Source organism: Lissotriton helveticus, chromosome 8, assembly GCF_964261635.1.
Source record: "Lissotriton helveticus chromosome 8, aLisHel1.1, whole genome shotgun sequence".
Taxonomy (NCBI): Eukaryota; Metazoa; Chordata; class Amphibia; order Caudata; family Salamandridae; genus Lissotriton; species Lissotriton helveticus.
The window spans coordinates 571,019,165-571,045,698 of NC_136069.1; positions in this window are offsets into that span (position 1 = coordinate 571,019,165).

The window sequence follows — 26,534 nt, forward strand, 5'->3', positions numbered from 1 at the left end:
TTTTATGTAGTGCAGACTTGTCAGGTATTGGAGCGTTACATCTTACTTGGACCCCTTATTGGGTATTTTGCACAAAGTACATGAGATTGATCTTGCGAAACATTGAACTTTACGATTCTGTTAACCTGAAGTTGCTCTGAACCGGGCTTTGTAACACCCGTTTTTACCTACTGGTCTTAATGAATTCTCACTGTATTGTATCAGGAAAGAGCATTTACTGTTTTTATGTACACTTTTATGATCTATGTTTCTAAATCAGATCGAATAAAGTTTAATGAATTCTATGGCAGGATGACGGCGAGGATTATGCATATCTTTCCTCATTTTATTTGCATAGCAGTTCAAAGAAAACGTAACACAACAATCATTAAACAAAAGACTACACAACTCACGAACCATTATGGTGGGTAGTCTCCAAAGCAACGTTAGTCCAATCATATCACAGTCCATTGGAAATAATTTTGTGATGTCCCTTCCGCTTCCTCTTTCTGCACTGCTCGTGAGTTAAGTGCCTTCCTTACATTCTTGGCTTAATCTGACGTTGTTGCTGTTTGTATAGCGGTTTCTTGGGCACATTATTAGCATTATTGCCTTGGAATTGTTTCATATTCCCTGCGCAGCAGGCTCTTACCCGAGAGCCTTCTCCCCCTCGCAGTTTCTCCCGCTGTGCGCTGTGCTCTTTGCGCGCGGTGAGATCCTGTCAGGCGCATCTGGTCTGATCAAAACAGCTCTGTCGAGCGCTCCCGCTGGTCTTTACGCGCGTTTGGAAATCCGGTCACTCCTTTAGTGTCTGCTTCATTCCAGACCAACCCTCGCCTAATTTTGATACTGGTATGCAGTGATTTCCCTACACGACCACATTAGTGACCACCGCCACCTGGTGATCGTAATTGGTATTGCGCCTCAGTCTATTCTTATAACAGCTTCGGGTGAAGCCCAGCTGTTGGCGCACCGGTGAGGGTGCACCTTAAGCATTTTAAGGACATTTGTTCTGTGCTCCCACCCTCTGCTATCATGTCTTTCCCACAAGCCGATTTTTACTCCTCCTACCAGGAAGTGGAGAAGGAATGGCCCCCCAACTTCTCCCTCCAGCAGTGGACCAAGCCCTCTCTCTGGTTATTTCTAGGACACTGGCTCCTCTTAGGGATCAGGTTGATAAGCTGGCGAAAAGCATCCCTAGGGTGTTCATTGACCCAGATCTGGTGGTGGCGGGATAGGGAATAAAAATTCCGTTAAGCATAACTCGGGGCACTTGGAAGGATTTGATAAACTTAGGGAGACCTTCCTCAAGAGTGCGCAAACACTAAAACATGCACCCTGCTGGGTGGAGGAGAAGTCCGGAGAAAATTGCGACACTGTCACCACTATTGTAGACCCCAACTGCGGGTTTCCCTTAGAGGGAGAGGGTGTATCGGAGGATGATTTCCCCTTCGATGAGCAAAAAGGACTCGGGGCGTCCCTGACATCCAGAGTTCCACTCCTCTCAGTCCCGGGTTGGGGACGGGGTCCACTCGGATATGTTCAAGCCTACCCACATTTACCATCCTAGGTCAGAGGAGTAGACCCCTGACACGAAAGTGGCAGAGTATGTGGTGGGGAAAATCCATCAATCCCTTGAAAGGGAGGTCATGAATAGGATGAGGGGAGAATGCCCCAGGGCCTCACTGAAGGGAAAGGTGGCACACATGCCTGAAATTGATGAGAAACTATGTACATTTTTCTCCAAGTATATGTGGGATCCCAAGAAAGTAATTGATAGGTCTTGGACGTGGTAGGGCCCCCGCCAAATTATTCAATTGGCAGAGCGTTCAAAAGAGTAAAGATCCCCTTTGTCAACGGATATTGTGGCTGGTTGGGCGCACTACCCTAAACCCTAAAACACTACCCCCTCCACTACCCAAACACCACTGCACTACCATAAACTCTAAAACACTACCCCCAACACGACACCCCACACTACCTAAACATAACTGCACTACCCTAAACCCTAAAACACGACCACCAGCACGACTCCCTACACTACCCGAAGCACCACTGCACTACCCTAAACCCTAAATCTACCCCCAGCACAACCCCTACACTACACAAACACCAATGCACTACCCTAAACCCTAAAACACTTCCCCAGCACGACCCCTTCACTACACAAACACTACTGCACTGCCTTAAACCTTAAAACACTACCTCAGCACGACCCCCTACACTACACAAACACCACTGTACTACCCTAAACCCTAAAACACTACCCCCAGCACGACCCCCTTCACTACTCAAACACAACTGCACTACACTAAACCATAAAACACTATCCCCAGCACATCCCCCTACACTACACAAACACCACTGCACTACCCTAAACCCTAAAACACTACCACCAGCATGACCCCCTACACTACTCAAACACCACTGCACTACCCTAAACCTTAAAACACTACCTCAGCACGACCCCCTACACTACCCATACACCACTGTACTATCCTACACCCTAAACACTACCACCAGCACGGCCCCCTACACTACTGCACTACCCTAAACCCTAAAACACTACCCCAGCATGACCCCCTACAATACACAAACACTACAGCACTACCCTAAACCCTAAAACACTACCCCCAGCACGACCCCCTACACTACCTGAACACCACTGCACAACCCTAAACCCTAGGAAAAAAACACCCCTTACCTCTCACTACTCGTGGTTCCTCTCTCCTAGTGGTTCCTGCTTCACATCTTCTATGAGGGGCGGTGCACGTAGTCGTGAGGAAAAAGAACAGCCTCTGTTTCCTTACAACAACGTGGATCATCTACATGTTTTTTAGAACGCATGGTCATTTACCATACATACCTTTACAACAAAATTTGTTGTATAGACATGCGTGGTAAATGACCATGCGTTCTAAAATAATGTGTAATAATGACTTTGCACAGAGGAGGAGCTTCGTGGGCATCCAAGATGGTCGTGTGAGCAGAGGGCTCCCGAGCCCCGCCCTGCCCTTCGAACATATCCTTATAACATCCTGATTTTGAAGATGGGCTTTTGAAGAGGAACTCTTGCTGATCCCGACATTCTTTGACGAATTGAAATCGGACGTTGGTGTCCACTTTTACGCCGTCTCAAACTTTGCGGCCCACCCTGTGGCCAGACCGGGGGCTCGGCCACTTTGCCAGCCGGGAAGTAGTTGAATAACATCGGCCAGAGGGGTCTCCCCTCCAGCGGTCTCCTGTCTGACTTTCAGTTTCGTTTTCCTACTCCCGGCAATAATCGGCTGAAACGCTGCTTGGATCTACCCTTGGCCCTGCCTGATGCCCTCGCACCGTGGTGTGTCCTCCTGGCGTTTTGCCATTTAGTCTGCGCTATTGGCATTTACTTTGGTTTTGGCCGATTTCACTGTTTTTGACTACATCCCGGCCGGCCATTTTCACCAGGTCGCGGGGACCCCTGAGGGGTCCTATCTCCAATATGGCCGCCAGACCTGAGACGGAGAGACGCAAGATCAAGACGCCTCATCGAGGGGGACAGACCCAGACGAATATCATGGATCATTACTCCCAATTGAAGGGTTCCCCCAGTAGTGTTGGCCGTACGCCTGGTGACCCTAAGGCTGCCTCCGGTACGACACCAGGAGTGTCGCTACAAGACGTGATGAGTGCTATCACCAACATGGAGGCCTCCATGGGGCAACAGTATGAGGCTCTTGCCTCCTAGATCGACACGGTGGCCGTGGATGTTACGCTGATTAGAGCGGACCTGACAAAGACTAATGAGAGGGTCAAGGCGTTAGATCTGAAGACCTCCAGCCTGACCTCTGATGTCACGGACATTCAGACCGAGATTGGGAATCTGCGTTCTTCCCGGGATGTACTGGCCCGTCGTCTGGAGGACTATGAAAACAGGGCCCGTCGCAACAACGTGCGCATTATTGGGGTCCCTGAAAATCCCGAGGCTTCTGCGACCGACCTCCTGGTGGAAGATCTGATTACCAATTATCTTGCTCCCGCCGGACTCACTAAGTTCTTTGTGGTCGAGCGCGCACATCGAATTCCTGGCGGAAAGGCCCAGCCGGGTGCCCCCCCGAGACCTATCGTTGCTAAACTGTTCCACTTCAGGGATAGAGATGCCATCCTGCAAGCCTCTCGGGACAAGGGCCCTGTGAAGTTCGAGAATGCCACCGTGAACTTTTATCCGGACTTTACCCCATTCGTTCAGAGGCAGAGAATGGGATTCCAGGGAGTCAAGAGACGACTACGGGACCTGGGCCTCAAGTACGCCATGCTGTTCCCGACCAGACTTCGAATTGAGCATGGGGAACGAACGTTTTTCTTCGATCGCCCGGACAGTGTCAGTGACTGGCTTGATTCTTTGCCAAAAAAGGGTGATCGAACTGAGCACCCCGGCGGAGCCGACGGTGGCTTGCCGTAGAGGGAGTGACTGGTGGATCCCGACTTCTGAACTTTTCAACTTCTCCAGCTGAGTTTGGACAATGATTCTTTAGTTCTTCCTTCACATTGGCCTGAGGGTGGCGGGGTTGAAGGGGTCTCTTCCTCCTCTGGGGTTCTTTGTGTAGATTAGTTTCTTCATGGGGCAACAGGCACACTGCAAGTTGGGGTGGATTTTGAGTCTAACGCAGGGGTGCTGGGTGGGGGGTGTTGTAACGGGTCTCAGTTGGAGGGGTGTGGGGTGTGTGTGTGTGGTTGTTTTAGTTCACAAGGCATTCAACTGTTTTCTTTAATTGTCTCGGTCTTCGGGTTCCGTGTCGGGGGCGATCTGCTTCTTCTTGGGGATGGGGGGTAGTGAGTTGAAACTACTGTCATGGAATGTTAATGGGTTGGGAGACAGGATAAAGCAAGGGGTGGTGTTGCAGTTCCTTAGGCGCCATTCTCCCGATGTCGTTCTTCTACAGGAGACGCATCTTATAGGGAATACGTGTCGAGCCATGAACAGACGTGGATACCGCCTAGTTGCTCACTCTGGTTCCAGGGGGGTTGGCATTCTTATTCGTTCTTCTCTCCCCCTCGAAATTGATGAAGTTATACTTGATGATAGAGGGCGCTATGCTGCGCTCACGGGTAGATGGGAAGGGAGGACACTCTCCATACTTTCGGTATATATACCCCCGGGCCTTCAGGCCTCCACGTATGCCGACTTGGGTGGGGTCCTACTGGTGTTGCCTGAGGGCCTTCTCATCCTCGGAGGGGATGTTAACTCCGTTGTCTCTGGTACATCTGACCGTTTTCCCCCCAGGGATTTGGCTAGCTCCCAGATGTGGCTGAGTGACTTCCTTGATACCTTTGGGCTCGTCGATAGCTGGCGGTTGTTGCACCCTACAAAGCTTCAGTACACCTTCCATTCTGGGGCACATGGTAGTCTTTCTAGGTTGGACTATTTTCTGATGCCATTGGCTCAATCCTCCTCCATCAATGAGGTTCGCCATTTTCCCAGGGGTATTTCTGATCACTCTCCCTTGTGGCTTCGGCTTGCGATGAGTGTGGGCAGCGCGGGCAGAGTGGCTCCTATTAACCCCTGGTACTTTCGTGACCCAAAAACCCATTCTGAACTCGTTAAAGCCGTGGACCACTACTTTAATGACAATGTGGGGTCTGTTTTTTCTTCTGTGTCCTTGTGGGAAGCTTTTAAGGCTATCCGGATCCCGGTAGCGATGGGTAGGCACAACGGGCACTGACCAAGGCAGCGAGAACCTTAAACCCCTATGGTTCTCCCCCCTTGATGTCATACCTACCGGGTACTGTTGTCACCTAGACACCTTGACCTTTAGGCAAGAGCAGTCCCATACAGGTAGTACAACTGTAAAAATTAACTGACACTTTACTAGGTCATGTTTTTTTAGAGATAGATGTAACTAACTAGGTCCTGAAGAATCGCAGCCAGTGTGCATAGGCGAGAAACATGTTGACCTCACGATATGCAATGTAGTCCTGGATCGTGACGTGGAATCCTAATTTCCTGCGATCACAGGCTACCCACTGTTTTTACTTGTGGCAGGGGACCACCAGAATAAACTGATCTCCGGTACCTTGTGCCACATTTTAAATTCACTTATCTACACTATCCCTTCTTTCCTGGCCCCTCACCCTCACTTCACCCATAGGCAGTTGGAAAAAAGATCTCCGTCAAAGAGCCCCTCTCTGAGGTGAGCCTGTTGGGCATTGCACCGCCTGCCCAACGAGGAGCAAAGGCCTATGATGAAGCATGACACTCGCAAGGGTGTGTGAGGCCATTAAAATCCAACAAATTGGATACCCAGGGTAGCCCTCCACTGAGCACTACCTTTACCCTTCCTGTGACCAAACCTTTTCCTCCTTCTCTCCTTTAGGAACAGCCGAGTCGATTTTTGTTAAGCTTTTAAGGCTGTCATTCGTGAGCATTACCTTTCACTGATTGCCGCTGCCAAAAAGGCCAAAAATGAGGAGCTTGTGCGCCTGGAAACTGGGATAACTGCACTAGAGAGTGACCTTGCTACAGGAGTCACACGTTTAAAAATGCATTCCCTCAGTCTGAAGCAGGCCGATTATAGGTCCGTCGTCACAGAAGCGGCCAAGGTGATAAACAGGGAGCAACAGGGCAGGATGTATGATGTGGGTGACAAGGCTGGTAAACTGATTGCTTGGCTTGACAAGAAGGAAAGAGCGAATCGTGTTGTCCCCGTGATTGAGAGGCTGAATGGTGAGTGTGTTACTGACCCTGCTGGGATTGTTGAGTGTTTTGTTGATCACTTTCAAACTGTGTATGCCTCTGTCTGCGACAGGGACGAGGAAGACTCCCGGTCGTTGCTTCGTGATATTTCGTTGCTCTGCCTTTCCGACGATGACAGAGACCTCATGGATACGTTCCCTCCGCTCGGGCAAAGCAATGGGCCCCAATGAACTACCCATTGAACTTTACATACTGCGACCTGACAAAATGGCGCCCCACTTGAAGGCGATGTTCCTTGAGGCTCTGGACTCGGGTTCCCTTCCCGCTGATCAGAGACTTGCCACGATTGTGGTAATTCACAAGGAAGGAAAGCCTCGGGATCGCTGTGCCTCATATAGGCCTATATCGTTGCTTAACGCCGAACCCAACATTTTAGCTAAATTGTTAGCTAATCGTTTGATTAAGGTGATCGGGGACCTGATCCATCCGGAACAGTCCGGTTTCATTTCTCATCGTAACACCGCCCTTAATCTTCGGAGACTCCATGGAGTTCTCGCGAGGGCTGGGACTCTCACAGAGTCGGCCATTTTAGCTTCCCTTGATGCTACCATGGCTTTCGACACTATCGAATGGCCTTATCTTTGGGCGGCCCTCTCAAAATTTGGATTCAGCCCCGTGTTCATCGCTTGGGTGAAACTTCTCTATGAGAGGCCCCTTGCCCAGGTGGTGGTTAACGGGAAGGCGTCCGGTGTTTTTACACTCGGACGTTGCACTCGGCAGGGTTGCCCGTTGTCCCCTCTGCTCTTCGCACTCGCATTGGAACCATTGGCGGAGTGGCTCCGTTGGGAGCCTTCCATAAAAGGCATTCGGTGGTCTCCCGACTTCGAGGATCATGTCTCGCTATACGCGGATCACATTCTCCTATATCTAACTTCCCCTCAGAAATCCTTAAACATGCTCTTCGATGTTCTTACCTCCTTCGGGAAGAACTCGGGACTCGTTATTAATTGGACTAAGTCCTGTGTCTATGTTTTGGCCGGTGGTCTCCCCCCATTGCCTCGTAGATTCCCGATTCAAGTCACTGAGTCCGGTTTTAAGTACCTGGGGATATATGTTTCCCTGGACCCCACCATTCGGTATGAGCGCAACTTGCAGCCCCCTTTTCAACGGCTGAAGCTGGATGTTACACGTTGGCGTCATTTGCCACTGTCACCGCTAGGTCGTGCGGCTCTCTTTAAGATGATGTCGCTGCCTAGATTTTTGTATGCGCTCCAGAACTCGTTTGACCCCGTTCCCTCTCGTTTATTTCGGGAGGTGGAGAGTCTACAACGGCAACTGATCTGGGATGGCCGTGGACGCGTTGCTCTGTCTAAACTCACGCTACCGTGGTATGACGGGGGCATCGCCCTTCCTGACATCAGGCGCTATTATTGGGCCTCCCAATTGAGTGCGGTCAACCTTGCAACGTATGTTCCCGGTCCCGCCCCTGCCTTCGCAATGGATAAACACCTTCTGCCAGGGGGGAATTTCAATAGGGCGCTGTATTCCAGGAGGCTCTGTACATCACTGACTGGCCCAACTAAAGTCGCGGTGCGTGTGTGGCATGATGCGAATGCGGCCTTGGGATGGAAGGATCGATTCACTCGAGCGACCCCCTTGTATGACTGTGAATGTTTGGGTAATTTATGGCGAACGAAAGGGTTTGACAAATGGGATATGATCGGAATCACTAAGGTGGGGGATCTTTGGTCCAAAGGTGATGTTAAGACTTTTGCTGCGCTTAAGGTGGAGTATGAACTCGGGGACAGGGAATTCTTCAGGTACGCTCAGGTCCGGCATGCCCTACTGTCGATCTTTGCTGTGGGTACAGCTATCCCTGAATCCTCACCCCTTGAGGATCGTATTCTTGATGGACATGTGCCCGACAGCACTATTTCCTTACTTTACAAGAAGCTGATCTATAATAGGGCTGACCTGCTCGTGCGCCTGAGGGCCTCGTGGATTGCCGACGGTCTGGAATTATATGATGAGGACTGGCAGTCCGCCCTGTCCTCGCCAAAAGAAGTTGCCATACCTGCACGCCTTAGATTTGTTCAATTTAAGATCCTCTACCGTGTGTATGTCACTGGCCCGAGTCTGGTACGCATGGGATACTCTTCTGATGACTTGTGTAAGCGTGGCTGTGGTATGACTGGTACATTTCTTCATATTCTGTGGGAATGCCCGGAGATGGTTGAGTTTTGGTCCCGTGTGCATGTTGTAACGGAGAGAGTCCCTGGGGTGGCGCTGCTGCCAGAGGCTAGGCGCTGCCTCCTGAATGTCTGGGGGCCCAACGACTACACTGCGGCACAGATTACCTGGGCGACCCTTGGTAACACTATTGCCAAAAGAGATATTGCACAGCTCTGGGGTTCCCATAGGTCTCCGACTGTAGCATTGTGGGCGGAAAATATGGACTGGTGCATGTTTCGTGAGAAGACTGTTTATCTGTCGCGTGGACGGCCCAAGAAGTGGGGTAGAATCTGGTCGCAATGGAACGCATATCGTGGCAATATATGTGCCCCTCCTCAAGATTTGTTTCCTGATGCCATCTTGTCCCCCTGATTGACATTCCTGATATTGATTACATTGTATTGCTGCTGGTTTCCTCGCTGCCCCCTCCCATTGAAACACTATGCGGTATTATGTGAGCTACATTGCTGAAGCGCCGCGTACGCGGACCCATGACTGTATTTCCAATCCCTTTTTGCCTTGTGTACCATGTTATTGTTGCCGTTCATTTCCAATAAAAAAAAAGAAAAAAGAAAAAGAAAAAATAATGACTTTGCGATGTACAACGCATGCGTGGTAATGGCATCGCGCAGTAAAAAAAAACGTTGTACCGGCTGTTTACCGATCGAAGCTGGCCCCTGTACTTCAGTGAAACGTTTATTTGATTAATTAGGAGGAAGGAATGTGTTTCTTTTTACCAAAAAGTGCATTCCCAGCTGTTGGATTGTGAAAATGTCTGCCTGGCCTGGTTTCACTTCCAGTGAGAAAGTGGAAGAGTCTGTTTGGATCTAAACGAGTTCTGTTGTTGGACGGGGCCAGTGCGACACGTCATCAGAAAACATAGCTAATGGAAAGCGTCCTCCCTGAAGTGTGGAGCAGTGCCAAGAGAGATCAACGAGTGTGCATCCCACCACAGTATGACCGTACCGCGTGACCCATGTGCCGCCTCCAGGGTACAGGAGGCAGAAGTGGCATAGCAGGTACTTTTGAAGACTGTTGTAGTACTAATTCTACATTTTGGTACTAGGCCATTTTAACTTCGTTGTTCCTGCGAGATACAAACAGAAGTTCCTGTGTTATTCAGTGCCCTGGTTACCTTTATTGTGGGTTGTGGTGCTTGTCACTTTGCTGCCCCACCGGTGCACACGACTTGGCACCCCACCTCGTGTGTCGTCTGCAGAGCCTCTGCCCTTGGATCACTGGTTTCGGTTTCTGGAGTGGCAACATAAACAGTTGCTCCCAAAGGACTAACCTGAACACTTAGGTGAATATCCCCTGCACCAGCATTCCACGGAAATTCTTTCCTAGCTCTCCCACGTCGATGAGGACGTCATCATAGCATGGCTCCCTTCGCGACACCGTATGACATCATCGGAGCCATAAGAGGACCTCGTCGGCGTGCTGACGTAAGTTCCACCCATTTTTTTCTTGCCACCGAGGCAAACAGGCAGACCAAGACATTTTCACATGTATATATAGTACAATAAATATATATATTTTCACTGAAAAAAACACGGGTTTCAGGCACGCTAGAGTTAGAAATTAGCATTTAAAAAACCTTAGAAATTCCCTGAAAAAACCATATGTTTCGGGCATGTTATAGTTAGAAATTAACATTTAAAAAACCTTAGAAATTCACTGAAAAAAACATAGGTTTCAGGGGCGTTATAGTTAGTTGGACATTTCACTCGTACAAAACCATAGAAATTCCCCCGTTATAGTTAGTGCAGCGAATTATAACTCGCACGCCCGCAATGCATCGCTGATGACGTCACATATTACACCACTCATGACATGGTCAGTGAAATGACTCATCACATCACTGATGACATCTCAAATGACATCACTGAAGACATCACTGAAACCTATGGTTTATTTCAGTGAATTTCTAAGGTTATTTAAATGCTAATTTCTAACTATAATGAACTTAACCCGGTAGCGAGGTCCCCATCATTCCAAAACGGGTGCTCGCGTATCTGGGCACAGTAGATCCGCCTCTTCGGCGGCAGGACATTCAAGCCCAGGCATCCGTTTAATGGAATATTATATCTAGGAGGCATTGCTGCCTACGCCCACATGGGTGGGACTTTGTAACTAATTAAAAAGCAAGTTCAAATGAAGTTCGTTGTTCCTCCATATGTGCAAAGCCAGTGATCAAGGAGCAATCTAGCTCCGAAACAAGTTTGGCAGTATATGTGGAGGCAGAAGGGCATGCTGTAATTGCTGCTGCCGGTGTTGTGTGTGCTGCAAACCCCATAATGAGTGACATCTCCAGTGGGGCAACCTGCGGTGTATTATGTGTAGCGGCCAGTCCTGCGGCGGAGATGTCCTGCCGTCGTAGAGACGGATCTACGGTGCCCAGATTCCGAGTGTCATTTTGGAACGACGGTGGCCACGCTGCCTGGTTGTATTGGACAGAATAACTGCAATTCCCTACCTCCTTCTACCCACTGGGGTTGAGACATTCTTTTTTATTATTTCACTGAGGTATGTTATAATTTTGAATTGGAACCAACGTTACTGAATGGGGTGATTAGTGGGAACTTCAAGTCCAGGCATCCATTTAACGGACTACTATATCCAGGAGGCATTGCTGCTTACGCCCACATCGGCGGGACGTTGTAACTAATTCAAAAGGAAGTTCAAATGAAGTCTGTTGTTCCTCCATTTGTGCGCAGCCAGTGATCAAGGAGCAATCTAGCTCCGAAAAGCATTTAGCAGTATACGTGGAGGCAGGAGGGCATGCTGTAATTGCTGCTGCCTGTGGTGTGTGTGCTGCAAACCCCATCATGAGTGACATCTCCAGTGGGGCAACCTGTTGTTTATGATGTGTAGCGGCCAGTCCAGAAGCGGAGATGTCCCACCGCCAAAGAGGTGGATCTACAGTGCCCGGATTCACGAGCGCCATTTTGGAATGACGGGGGCCTCACTACTGGGTTGTATTGGACGACATAGTTGCAATTCCCTACCGGCTTCTACCCACTGGGGTTCGGACATTCTTTTAATTATCCCACTGAAGTATGCTAGAATTTTTAAACGGATCCCACGTCACCCACCTGGGTTAATATTGAGAACTTCAAATCCAGGCATCAATTTAAGGGACTACTATATCCAGGAGGCATTGCTGCTTACGCCCACACAGGACTTTGTAGCTAATTAAAAAGCAAGTTCAAATGAAGTCCCTTGTTCCTCCAATTGTGCAAAGTCAGTGATCAAGGAGCAATGTAGCCCCGAAACAAGTTTGGCAGTATACGTGGAGGCAGGAGGGCATGCTGTAATTGCTTCTGCCGGTGGTGTGTGTGTTGCAAACCCCATCATGAGTGACATGTCCAGTGGGGCAATCTGTTGTGTATGATGTGTAGCGGCCAGTCCAGCGACGGAAATGTCCCGCTGCCGAAGAGGCTGATCTACGGTGCCCCGATTCACGAGTGCCGTTTGGAATGACGGGGGCCTCGCTACCGGGTTGTATTTGACGGCATAATTGCAATTCCCTACCTGCTTCTACCCACTGGTGTTCAGACATTCTTTTTATTATCCCACTGAGGAATGTATAATTTTTAAATGCAACCAACGTCACCCACAGGGGTTAATATTGGGAACTACCAGTCCAGGCAACAATTTAATGGACTCCCATATCCAGAAAACATTGCTGCTAATGCCTACACGGTACTTTGTAACTTATTAAAGAGCAAGTTCAAATGAAATCCGTTGTTCCTCCATTTGTGTGAAGTCAGTGATCAAAGAGCAATGTAGCTTCGATACGAGTTTGGCAGGATACGTGGAGGCAGGAGGGCATGCTGTAATTGCTTCTGCCGGTGGTGAGTGTGCTGCAAACCCCATCATGAGTGACATCTCCAGTGGGGCAATCTGTTGAGTATGATGTGTAGCGGCCAGTCCATCGTCGGAGATGTCCAGCGGCCAAAGAGGCTGATCTAAGGTGCCCCGATTCACAAGTGCAGTTTGGAATGACGGGGGCCTCGCTACCGGGTTGTATTGTATGGCATAATTGCAAATCCCTACCTGCTTCTACCCACTGGTATTCAGACATTCTTTTTATTATCCTACTGAGGTATGTTATAATTTTTAAATGCAACCAACGTCACCCACTGGGGTTATTATTGTGAATTTCAAGTCCAGGCAACAATATAACAGACTCCTATATCTAGGAAGCATTGCTGCTCATGCCCACAAGGGACTTTGTAACTTATTAAAGAGCAAGTTCAAATGAAGTCTGTTGTTCCTCCATTTGTGCAAAGCCAGGGATCAAAGAGCAATATAGCTCACAAAAATGTTTGGCAGTATATGTGGAGGCAGAAGGGCATGCTGTAATTGCTGCTAACGGTGTTGTCTGTGCTGCAAACCCCATAATGAGTGACATCTCCAGTGGGGCAACCTGTGGTGTATGATGTGTAGCAGCCAGTCCAGCGGCGGAGATGTCCCGTTGTCGAAGAGGCAGATCTACGGTGCCCGGATTCACGAGCGCCATTTTGGAATAACGGTGGCCTCGCTACCTGGTTGTATTGGACAGCATAACTGCAATTCCCTACCTGCTTCTACCCACTGGGGTTGAGCATTCTTTTTTATTATTTCACTGAGGTACGTTATAATTTTTAAATGGAACCAACGTTACCCACTGGGGTTATAAGTGGGAACTTCAAGTCCAGGTATCCATTTAACGGACTACTATACCCAGGAGGCATTGCTGCTTACGCACCCTCAAGGCAATAATTCGCAAGGTGCGTGCACGTTGCGCGCACGTCAGAAAAAAGAATACAGTTAAATAACAAGTTTGAGTGCTTAGATGTTGGTTGGCTCTAAATAGAGCTGTTGTGTTCATTGAGTGTTTTTTGTACCTACAAGTAAGTACCGATGCAGAGTCTAAAATTCAAGAGGAAGACTCTGTTTCCCTCATCTGTGAAATGTACATCCTCTCCTCTATAAATGCCTTGCATGTTGTAACACAAGTTGTTGTGGAATCCCATACCATAGTCTCTGAGGAAAGCAAAAACAGACTTATTCACATGGGGCCCGATGTAGGTAATTCATATTTACCACTTCTTAAATACCTAATTTTACCGATTCGGTATTTAAGAAGTGGTAAATATGAAGGGGGGAGATGTAGGTATTTCCAGATGTGTAAAACCCGAATCTTTAAGATTCGGTACTTACCGAATCTGGAAATACCGAATCGGTATTTCCTATTGATTCCTATGGGCTGTGAAGCCCATAGGAATCAATGGGCAATACCGATTACCGATTTTAGCAAGGGTGCAGGGGGTGTCACTTTGACACCCTCTGGCACCCCAAGAAAGAATAGGCTCGGGTGCCATGTGGCAGGCACACATGCCCCAAGGGCAGGTCTGCCTGTCATATGGCAGAGGTGTGCATGCACACATGTGCATGCACACCGGAATCGGTATTTTACCATCAAATTTGATTTGATGGTAAAATACCGATTCTGTAAGGCTTGTGGGACTCAGAAGAGTCCCACCTACATCTCAAATTTACCGAATCGGTAAACATACCGATTCGGTATTTTACAGAATCGGTAAATTTACCGATCTGTAAATTTACCGATTCTGTAACATTCAGGGCCCTACATACCATTTCTGAATTACCGGTCGGTAACGGCCGAAAATACAGATTTTCGGCCGTTATCGACCGACCTACATCTGGCCCATGTTTCCTTGCTTTCTCAATCTGTGGACAATAATGGTTGGACCAGTTCCATTTTTGCCTTTGGCATATATTAGAATATACAAAGGCAGTTTGTGGAAAAAATGACATCAATTGCCCAAAGGTGTCCTTTAAAAGCATTTCCAGACCTACCCCAGTCAAAGTGCCTAGGCCATTGCCACCACAGTGCACAATTATGAGGTCAGGGTGTGGGAGATACAAAAAGGATTTTACCAATGGCATCAATTGGTGACATCTCAATCCTCTCTGGCCAATCCACATAATATCCACATTTGGTAAATCAAGGTTGAGAAAGCATCTATTTGCTGCATACCTTTCACTCCAGTAAATATAGCTGTGTCCTACAATCCACACTCTAAGCATCTTGAAGAGAGATCTGGTTGTAGTCAGGTGGGCTCTGGAAATGAAATGGCAGTTTGAAAAGTAGGAGTTTAGAAAAAAATGTGGATGAGATTCAGTGCACTTGAAAAAACTAGGGTGCATGCTACTGTTTTTTTTAAGGAGAAATGCTAATGGTTGAGAGAAAGTGATTGAAAGGAACATTACACAGGATTCTCTGATGTTTTGAAAAGTCAAACACCCTTGCTGGTTAGTTTTGCAGATGAACTTTTCACCTGTGTGTTCAGTTAGGTGTCTATGGAGTGTTACCATGGTAACACGCAGAGAGAGCAGTAGGGGAAGGTTGAATTTTGTGAGAGATTGAAAGTGTTTCGATGTACAACCAATTAAAATGTTAGTTTGTTTTGAATTTCTGTGGGAAGATATTTGATTGGTTATCTTCAAGATTAGAGTGTAAAATGAGAGGGAAGCTATGCCATTTTGTGCTTGCTGTCACTGGTGCACTGTACAGATTCTGCTTAAGAAAATCTGCTGTGTGATTGACACTGTTCTAAAACTACAAAAGCATTTTTAAAGGGGAGTTGTTAATTTTTAAGGGGGTCTATGTTGTGCAGTTTAAGTTAAATTGAAAAATGTATTCTAATGTGGAAGCAGGAGTTTATTTGAACAGAGTCTAATTTTGAATTTGGCTGCTTTGGGAAAAAATATTGTGAAAGGAGTATTTGGTATGTTGATGTGTTTCAGGAGAATTTTTTTTGCAGTACAATGCTGTTGTTAAAAATGATGTAAGAGTCTCTTTCACTGTAGTAATCATTTTGCTGAATTGCAAGGCATACTGTAATGTGTCTAAGATCACAGTGTGAGTCAGCCTTCATTGCAGAAATATGTGGCAGAACAATTTGCTTAGTTGATGAGTTTAAAAATATGGCAAAAGATGTAGTCATGGAGTAAGTCATTTCTCATGACAGTTAGTGCTATAAATTGGAAAACAGCAGGAGTGTCAGGCCTCTGAATTCCCCAAAAGTCTCCATGCTGTGTGATAAAGATCCTGGGTGTGCTGTAGGAATTGCATACCAACTTTTTCAGTAGCATGTACAAATTATGTCAGTGAATTCTCATTTCTAAATTCTTAGTCCCACCTTGAGCCCCTGCATTGCCTGTACTCCACTGCACTGACCAAAATGTGAAACAGAACTCCTAGCTAGACTGTTTTTATCACTGTAGTAATCATTTTGCTGAATTGCAAGGTATACTGTCATGTGTCTAAGATCAGTGTGAGTCAGCCTCCATTGCAGAAACATGTGGCAGAACAATTTGCTTTGTTGATGTGTTTTAAAGTATGGCAAAAGATGTAGTCATGGAGTAAGTCATTCCTCATGACAGTTAGTGCTATAAATTTGAAAGCAGCATGAGCGTCAGGCCTCTGAATTCCCAAAAAGTCTCCATGCTGTGTGATAAAGATCCTGGGTGTGCTGTAGAAATTGCATACCAACTTTTTCAGTAGCATGTACAAATTATTTCAGTGAATTCTCATTTCTACATTCTTAGTCCCACCTTGAGCCTTTGCATTGCCTGTACTCCACTGCACTGACCAAAATGTGAAACCGCACTCGTAGCTAGACTGTTTTTTCACTGTAGTAATCATTTTTCTGAATTGCAAGGCATACTGTCATGTGTCTAAGATCACAGTGTGAGTAAGCCTTCATTTCAGAAACATGTGGCAGAACAATTTGCTTAGTTGATGAGTTTTAAAATATGGCAAAAGATGTAGTCATGGAGTAAGTCATTGCTTAGGACAGTTAGTGCTATAAAGTCCAAGCTGTGCAGAGTAAGCTTGTGAAGATTTACTTCAATTTCTTCGAGAGGCAAATGCTAACATAGAAAATATAGAATACAACACACCTGGCGAACTGTGCTCTTTGGATCCAGTTAATGCATGCAGGTATTTCAATCATAGATTTGAAACTATGGCGTCTTTAATCACAAACAAAAATAATTCTCCTCTTGGAGAGGTTCTGGATTTCTTTTGCAGAAAGGAGTATCAAGCAAGAGGTGCTCCTCACATACATATGCTGCTATGGATCAAAGATGCCCCCAAATTTGGAACAGATTAAGATGACACAGTGATGAGTTTTATTGAACAATATTCTACATGTGCTGTACCCAAAAGTACAGTAGAAAAGAATTTAAAACATCAAGTCTTACGGTTTCAAACCCATCGTTGTGGAAAATACTGTAGTCGAAAGTACATATCTAAGGATAAGTTCTACACAAAATGTCGATTTGCATTTCCACGTCCAGTATTATCAAAAGGAAGAGTGAACAATTTTATGTCATCTTTGTGACATACTGTCACAAGAAAATCACAGAAAAATACCTACAACTTAAAAAGAAATGAAGAGTCAAAATACATAAATGACTATAACCCAGTCATTTTGTCCATGTGGAATGGTAACATGGATATTCAATATGATGCAGACAACTCGATTGCTGTGGCTCGATATTTAACGTCTTAATTACTAAATCTGAAATCTCGGAACTAAAGGAAATGTGGGAAGAAATTTCTCATGAAAAGAGCCTAAGTAAGAAATTGTACAGCTACAGTTTGAAGATGTTGTCTTATCGAGAAATCGGAGCATATGAATGTTCAGATCGTTTATCATCTGCAAGTCTATACTCCAAATCTAGAACAATCATTTGGGTGAGTTTAGGTCTTGCAAGAACACGAAACCGATTTTTGAAATCTGTACAAGAAATTGAGTATTTAGCAGAGAAAGAACCAGACAGTACAGATATTTTGAAGACAAATATGTTGGATACATACTATCCAAATAGAAGTAATCATCTTGAGAACGTTTGTCTCTATGAAGTACTGCAAAGCTATACTTTTAAGAAGAATATTACAGAAGATATCAATAAAGGAGTATATGCTGTGATTGGATCTGAAGGAAGTTTAGTGAAACAAAGAAAAGGATATTTGATTAATCATCGAAAACTGAGTTGCGAAACTGCTGACAAAAGGGAATTTTACTATTTAGCTCTTTTGCAACTCTTTAAGCCATGGCAAACAGAACTTGAACTACTTGGAGATTTTGACAGTTATGAAGATTCATTCAACGCAACAAAAAATACTATAGAATGTCCTGTTTTTACTAATTATCTGAAAATGTTAAACCACGAAATACAGCAAGAAGCTACAATTGCAGCAGAGATTGCTAGAGACAGTTTTCAAGACAGTAAAAGTTCTCCTTCGTTGAGTCAAGCTCCACTAGGAGAACAAATTATTCAAAATGAAGTAGGGACTGCCATGGATGAGGTGGAAACAGCAACGCAACCAGCTCAAGAGGATGTAATAAACTTAGAAGAATTGGAAAAACAACTAAATGTTGAGCAAAAACAAATATACGATCAAGTGACTGAACAGATTGAGCATGGTTTTATCACGAGAAAAAAGAGTGCTCATGTACGTGATTTAAACCTGTCCGACTGTACGTGAGTGGAGAAGCAGGAACTGGAAAAAGTTTTCTAATTAAAGCAATTGTAACCTATCTACAGAAAAGAACTGAGTCGTCACTCTCTTGTGTTGTTACTGCTCCAACTGGGTTGGCAGCACATAACATTAAATGGATTACTTTACATCGTTTATTGATGCTGCCAGTAGAGCATGAAAATAAATTAGAATAACACAAGCTATCTGGAGAAGCTTGTTGTGAAGTTTCTAGAGTCTTGAACAAAATTGAACTTCTCATTATTGATGAGGTAAGCATGGTATCAAATTTAATGTTTGCCTTAGTGCATTTAAGAATGCAACAAATCCTTAAAACAGAGTATGATGTGTTATTTGGAGGCAAACACGTCATAGTTTTTGGAGATCTACTACAACTAACTCCTGTGAAAGGACAGCCAGTATTTAAAACAGTTACATATGAAGACACCAGAAAGTGCCTTGGAAGCATTGGACATGTAAATATTTAGTCATATTTCGAATATTCAGAACTCATTACAAATATGCGACAGGCAAAGGACGCTGATTATAAAAGTATTCTTGAAGATATAAGAATTGGAAAAGTGAGTGAACACTGCAAAGAAGCTTTACAGGCACGATTACTTACAAATTTGTTTCCAGATAAAAATATTGTCCCAGAGAATATATATAGAAAAATTGCAGAAAAGAAATCAGTGATCTGCTTGATGCCAACTCTGCAGGAATGTTCAATATTCAATGAAAAAATGCTAAAGTTAGAAAATCAAGAAATTATCAAACTGGAAGCTATTGATAGAATAGAGCATGAAGGAGCTACTATTATTTTGTCTGAAAAGTTGAAGTCAAAATTGGATTCTTTAGAAAAATCAATATCTAAAACTGCTGGTTTAGAAAAGAATCTATATGCATGTATAAATTGTCGGATAATTTTAAGACGTAATTTGCATGTGGAAAGAGGTTTAGTAAACGGAGCAATGGGTAATGTTGTGGATTTTGTGAATTATCCAAATAGAGATGACATTGAATATTTGAAAATCAAATTTGATGAAATTTAAGAAGTACAACAATTGAGTCGTTGTTCAGCTCGATTTTTGCTTGTAAAAGATTTATATGTCCGCCGAAAACAGTTTCCTGTTTGTTTGGCATATGCGGTGACTATTCATAAATCTCAAGGTTTAAGTGTAGATAGTGCTTTGGTGAATATTGGAAGTACTGTGTTTAAAGAGGGTATGGCATATGTTGATTTATCTCGAGTCAGAATTTTATCTGGATTATACCTGATTGATTTTGGTGACTCAAAGATTAGTGCAGATGTAAATTGTGTAAGAGAGTATAATAGGTTAAGAAGAGAACATGCTCCCAATTTACCTCAATATCCAGTATTTGAAAAGTGTGTGGTAAGTGGAAAAAGAAGATATGAGAAAAATTGTAGCGAGGTTGCAGAGAAAAGAAAAAAACAAGATGAACCAGTGATAGTAAGCAAAAAGAAAAAGGATTTTATTGAAGAGGTTGTTGGTTTTCAGTTTGAAAACAGTTCTGGTGTCAACTGCTATGCTAATGTAGTGGTTAATGTTGTTTTTTTTCTTGAATCTTTACTACAGCAAACTGTTGAAAATCAGGACAAAAGATTTTGTTGTTGAATTCTGTGTTTGAAAAATGCAGTAGTCATAAAACTAAAATTGAAAGTGTTTCTGATATTCAAAATGTTTTAGACATATGTTCTGGTTTAAATCAATTTTCACAGAATATTCAGCAAGATTGTCAGGAATTTCTAATGTATATGCTGTATTGCAAGATGAAGGTATAGAAATTGAAAATCTTTTTGGCCTTTCTTATAAATGGTAACATGACTGTGACAATTGTTCATTTTCAAGTAGTACTGAAATAGACACTGAAAGATTTATATATTTGACTCTACCAGAATGCAAATCATTGTATTTTAATAATAAAGTTAGAGAAGCAAATCAAAACATGCTCTGTACCCAATGTAACTCTCAAATGTTATCAACATTATTTATACAAAGATATGGACAGTATGTAATGTTAATGCTGCAACGATGTAGACCGGGAAACATCCTTTACAACGCAACTTTTACCACGCAGTGCCTTTACGACGCAACTTTTACAACGCAAACCATTACAACGCATTGCGCTGGGGGGCACTCTAGGATAGGGAATAGATTTAATTTACTATCCAACACCTTCCCTACTATCCATGATGGTCCTTCTACAACATCAGGACATTACACAGCTTTTTTAAAATGTACGAAAGGCGGGACTCATTGTAATGATACTCAATTGATTTTTAAACAACGTTTGCCTTATGACTTACCAAATTCTTACCTAGTGTTTTTACAACCCAAATTTTAGGGAAAATAATTACTTGGGAAAATTACTGCTGTTAAGAAAGGGTAGTCTGGTGCTGAAAAGTACTTTGAGAGTGAGGATGATGAGTTTCAAAAAATTCTTGTAGTTGACGTAGAGGTAGTGTAAGTGTATCAGATAGTGGGTGATGTGGCTATCACAGGAGATGTTGATCATCAGTGACGCGGAGGTGTTTTAGATTTGTTGTAGTTGTTGGAGATGTTGCTGCCATTTTTCATTCCCTTGTAGAGGTTTCTTTTAATGGTATACAGCTCCTTGGTAAGATAAAGGATGAACAGAGTGTGATCGGCATACCAGATGATGTTGAGGTTCTCATAGAATACTAGTTGTTCAAGTTTCTATGTACATGATAAATAGCATCGGGTGGAGGTATACCCTTAGTTAGATAGTCCAAAAGATGTTGGTGCTTTTGATTCAGAAGGTTGGGAAACGGACGCTTAAGAGTATTATTAAGTAACTTCCAAACTAAGGATTTCACACATACTATTTGGCCATGAGGAATTGTATGTCAAACAAAAAATGAGTATTTCGGGTAAATGTTGTTAGCATATGTTTATACATTACTTTATTTAGAGATTTAGAGTGTATAAGAACGAAGTAATAATGTTTTGTTACTTTGTGATTGTTGGTGACATTCTTTACTTACGTAAATAATTGCTGTTCAAAAAAGACATTTAAGATATGTTTTTTTCAAATTGTTACATTCTTAATGAAAATGTTGAATGGGTTTTTTAAAGACAATCTTATTGATTGTCTTTTTTTTTTGCCCACTGTTATATGATGAGTACTATTGAACTCACTGTTTCCAGTGAAATTCAATTTATTCTGAGAACAGCAAAATAAAATAGAAAACGTATTTTACATATTATTTTGTATTGTGAAATATATATTATAACTCCCTCAGTCCCTTTTGCTCACTCCCCTTCCTTTATTCTCTCCCTCACTCCCCTTTCCTTCATCCGTCTCTAAGTCTCTTCCTCTGTCTCAGTCAGTATAACTGATTTACTCCTTCACATTTGCTCACTCTCCCTCTGTTTGTCTCTCTCATTGTCTCCGTCTCTCTCCACCGCTCTTCCTTATCTTTCCTTTCTCTTTCCATAAATCCTTCTCTCTCACTTACTACTTTTTCCTTTCTCTTACAATGCTTCTTTTTCCATCACTCCCTTCCCCTCACCCTTATAGCCCTTCTCTCACTGTCACTGCCCTTCAGTCAATCTGAGTCCTTTTCCCCCCACTTCATGTTCTCCTCTCTGTGCACCAGTCCCATTCCCTTTCTCCTGCTCCCATTCCCTCACTCCCCCTCACTCTCTTTCATTCACTCCATGCGTCAATACCTTTCCATTATTGTCCTTTCCTCATTCCCTTTTGCTAACTCCCATTCCTTTAGTCTCTAACTCCCTTTCACTCCATTTCTCTCTCCCTCACTCCCCCTGTCTCACTCAGTCTAACCACTTCACTCCCTGCCAGTTACTTGCTTATCCTCTCTTTTTCTGTCACTCTCTCCTTCTCTCTCTCTCTCTCCCTCTTCCTTCCTTTCTTTCCCTTTCTGTTTCCTTCACTCCTACTTTCTTTTGTATTATGAAATATATATTATAACTTATTTTTTTTGTCTTCCACAGATACTATATTTAAAAAACAAATGTACTATTAACTTGTCATTATTTATAAGGTAAGTATAACAAACAAAAAATACTTTTTCATCACTCTCTTACTTTTCTTTCTCTCTTTCCCATTCTTTAATCTTTATCTTGCTACCCTTCCTTTATTCATCTTACTCACCTTTCCTCAATTTCATTATTCGACTTCATTCATCTTTACAGTCCTTTTCTCACTATCAGTACTCTTTCTTCACTCTCACTCACGTTATCCAACTACCTCTTTCCCCTCTCGGTCCCTCATTTTTCTTTCCTATCTTACTCCATCACTAAATGTCTTGCTGTATCCCTCAGTCTCTCCTTACTCTCCCCTTACTCTCTTTCCTTCACATCATCCCTCACTCTCTTTCACTCACTCCACCTCACTCATTCCACCTCACTCTTTTTCTGTCACTCCATCCGTCAGTCCCCTTCCCTTACTCCCCTTTCCTCATTCACTTTTGCTAACTCTCTTTTTTTTAGTCCCTCACTCGCCTTCACTCCATTTCTCTCTCCCTCTCTCCCTCTGTCTCACTCAGTCTAACTGCTTCACTCCCTGTCAGTCACTCGTTCTCCCTCTCTTTCTCTCTGACTGTCTTCCTCTCTCTCTCTTACTCACCCTTCCTCTCTTTCCCTTTCTGTTTCCTTCACTCCTACAGTATCCCTCAGTCTCTTTTGCACCCTTTCAATCTCCTTCCTTTTCTGACATTCCCCTTTCGTCACCCTCAAACCCTTTCTCTCATTGTTACTGCCTTTCACTCTTCCTCAGTATTTTTCCCTCACTCCCCTTACCTCACTCCCTTTCCTTCACTCCTCTTTAGTCACTCCCTCACTCCATCTCACTTACTCAGTTTCGTTCACTCCCTCACTCATTTGTTTTTCATCCATGTTTCTCTCCCTGTCTCCCTCTGTCTCACTCACTCCAACCTTCTCACTCCTTCTCAATTGCTTGGTCTCCCTTTTTGTCGCTCTTTCCCTCTCTCTTCCTTACCCTTAATCTTCTTTCTTCTGTGTTTCTACCATTCCCCCACTCTCACTCACTCACTTTACTTCTCTCCTAATTGTATTTCTTCTCCTTAATTCTCCTTCCCTCACCCTCATACCCCTTTACTAACTGTCACTGCCCTTAACGCACTGCCACTCCCCTACCCTCATTACACTTCCTCCTGTCTGTATCTCACCCCCTTATCTTTTCTGCTCTGTTTCCCTCACTCTCCCCCACTCTTCTTCCCTTACTGACATTCCCTTACTGTTTCACTCCCCTTACATAACTCCCCTACCCTTACTCCCCTTGTTTCAGTCACTCTTTGACTCCCCTTTTCTCACTCATCCTACTCCTCTTTCCTCACGCATTCTCTCAGTCCCTTCCTCCTCTTCACGCAGTCATTTCAGTCATTCATTTATACACTACACATTCATTCAAAAAAAGAATGACACAGTATATAAGAAATACAGCTCTTCTTGGAGAAGTGAAGTTAGTTCTGAAAATAACTGTTTTTTGTCTTTTTATTTTATATATTTTTTTTTCTTTTTTGAACAGTTTTATATTTTTTTGTATTTTTTGTATAAAAGAAATAAACAGGAAATGAAAAACTGTTTAACAGGAACAAACTAAATAAAATAAAAAATTGGTGCTGCCTAATCTTATTTTCTATTAGGTTGACACTCTGCTCTCCGTAGCATAGTATTTCTCTGCAAAAGTTACATGTAATATGCACATTGCTCAAAAGTGGGCGGAGATCTAAAGCTGATGTTGATGGAAATGCAGCTGGTGCTCCTGATGAGGTGCTGAGGACAGCAGGTGGAAGTTGTGTCGCAAGGGCTCTTGTGGAAGCCTGTGCATATTGGTGAGGGTGCACATTTCTCACATGCCGCAACATGGTGTGAATACTGAAGGAGTATTTCTTCTGGGGGTTTCCCCTCGACAGGACACTCCCACATATTGTACATGTTACCTTTGGAACATTCACTTTTTTCTGCCCCTCAGGATACGTGAAGAACTTCCATATGAAGGATATCTTTGTCTTCTTGGCAGGTGGGGCCACATCTGAATCAGAAGAGGAGGAATCCTGTGGCTGCTGTCTCTCTGCCATATTCCCACTCCAAATCCTGGAAGAAAACTCCAAAGCTGGAACTAAACAGCAAAGGTCCTTCTCCCAAGAAAGTGAATTTCTAAGGTTTTTTAAATGCTAATTCCTAACTATGAGGCCTATTAGGATGGCGGACGGAAACGTGTTCCGTCCGCCATGGTCGCGGCAAAAATACTCCCGACCGCACCGCGGATAATCCGCGGTTGCGATTATGATATTTCTGTGAACAAACACCGACCGCGGCGAACGGATCACATGAAACACCGTCCACGGCAGACGGATCACACCAAAGACCGCCGTAAGCAGATGGTACCCCAGAAACACCCTCCGCCGCGGTCGAATTGACCGCGGAAACAGGCCCAACCGCCGCAATACCTGCGGAGGGTCCAGCCGCACCATTAGGATAGCCCCGCCATCCCAACGGAACTCACCACCTTCCTCGACCGCCACGGAAACAATGCTTCGACAAACGGAGCATGACTGCGGAAGGACCAAACGAACATCATCCCTGCCGTCAAACCGATTCTAAAATGGCAGACGGAAGTAAATAGAAAACACACTAAACAGGACACACACACACCTGAAACACCCACCCCCAACAACTACACACCCCAATGACACTCCCCCAAGCACAAATAAAAGCACCCAAGTCACCACACCCACAGAACACCTGACTGGCAACAACCATTGGGACACAACAACCACACAGAGTATAAAATGAATCCCTCCCATTACCACAATCCTTTGCATCACAGCATTGCTGCAAGAAAGAGGCAGAATAGCACAAACAGCAGACACACACACACACATACAACCTGCACACCAACACACCCACCACACAAACCCCCACAACACCATCCCTACATACCACACACATGCACACCCGACCCCACCACACCAACACCTTGCACATCACACACCATGGCACCCAAGATAAACCCCAAGTTCACAGACAGTGAGTTGAAGGTCATGGTGGATGAAATCATCCGTGTTGAACCACATCTGTTCGGTACCTAGTCCATCAGACCACCTTGGCAACCAAAACCAACATGTGGGACAAGATAGTGACCAGAGTGAATGCGTCAGGGACCGTGCAACGCACCAAACACGAGATCCAGAGGCGGTGGCACAACCTCAAGGCAAGGGTGAAAGGCATCAGGGCCAAGAACAACCTGCGGGCACAACACACTGGCGGCGGCACTCCCCCGGAGCCTATACCATTTGCCGAATGGGAGGAGAAGGTGCTGGGCATACTGTACCCTGAGAGCCTGGAAGGAATAGAAGAGGGACTTGAGGTTGGTAAGTACAAACCAATGATCACTATCACACTGTCATGGTCTGCCTTGCACAACTGCCAAGACACATCTCCCAGGCTCCAATCCATGCATGTGGACCACACAGTCACCCAAATGTGAAGTCCTGGCCTCAAATGCACCCACCATGAACAACCACAAATGTTGCCTCCTACAAGCAGCCAACACCACAAATCCCAACAGGCCCCCATGTCTACAGGGAGGGGGGTGGTGGGTGGGGGGGGGTGAGAGACCAGCACTACAACTCCCAACAGGCCCCCATATCTACAGGGAGGTTGGTGATGGGTGGGGGGGTGAGAGACCAGCACTACAACTCCCAACAGGCCCCCATGTCTACAGGGAGGTTGGTGGTGGGTGGGGGGTGAGAGACCAGCACTACAACTCCCAACAGGAACCCATGTCTACAGGGAGGTTGGTGGTGGGGGGGTGGGTGACCAGCATTACAACTCCCAACAGGCCACCATGTCTACAGGGAGGTTGGTGGTGGGTGGGGGGGGTGAGAGACCAACCTACAACTCCCAACAGGCCCCCATGTCTACAGGGAGGTTGCTGGTGGGTGGGGGGTGAGAGACCAGCACTACAACTCCCAACAGGCCCCATGTCTACAGGGAGGTTGGTGGTGGGTGGGGGGTGAGAGATCAGCACTACAACTCCCAACAGGCCCCCATG